Source organism: Sinocyclocheilus rhinocerous, unplaced genomic scaffold (assembly GCF_001515625.1).
Source record: "Sinocyclocheilus rhinocerous isolate Xijiao unplaced genomic scaffold, SAMN03320098_v1.1 scaffold1874, whole genome shotgun sequence".
NCBI lineage: Eukaryota > Metazoa > Chordata > Actinopteri > Cypriniformes > Cyprinidae > Sinocyclocheilus > Sinocyclocheilus rhinocerous.
The window spans coordinates 97,994-98,517 of NW_015626862.1; the positions used below are offsets into that span (position 1 = coordinate 97,994).

The 524-nt window shown below is 36.6% G+C and overlaps 1 protein-coding gene across 1 annotated transcript in view; it reads left to right on the forward strand.

The window, feature by feature from the left end:
* Positions 1–524, forward strand: part of LOC107716438 (G-protein coupled receptor 126-like) — a 40,342-nt gene that overhangs the window by 34,997 nt on the left and 4,821 nt on the right. The gene's annotated exons all lie outside the window — the stretch shown is intronic.

Genomic DNA, 524 nt, shown 5'->3' on the forward strand with positions numbered 1-524 from the left:
TTTTATATTATTTTTTTTCTTAGGCATATTGGACTGTGCTGTGACTACATCTTTAGGTGCTGAATTCCTGAGAATAATAGTGCTATTCCTGAGAATGTGTTTCAGTAAAGCCCAGCTTTGGAGACTTTTTTTTGCCCGAAGTATCAGAACTATTGCTAATAAAATTTAGGACCAGAGAGGCCTTAGCTGGGCTTTACTTGCAGTTAAATCTGATCAAATGATTTCTGAAGTTAAACAGTCTATTTCTTTAGAAAGTTGTATGTCATTTATTTTGGATGATGGAATTGCAGTGTGTTATCTACGGTGGCCGAGAAGTGCAAAGCAAATCACAATTCTGAAAACAAAATAACAAATTACAATATCAGTTCCAGTGGTGCAGATAGATAAGCGCTTGTCGTTGGCTTTTTGGCGCGATCGACCGGGGTTCGATCCCGTCTTTTGCCGAACTTTTTTTCCCTCCATTTTTTAATCTCGTATTAGCAATGGATTCTATTTACACTAAGTGAAAATAGCAGTATTTTTAG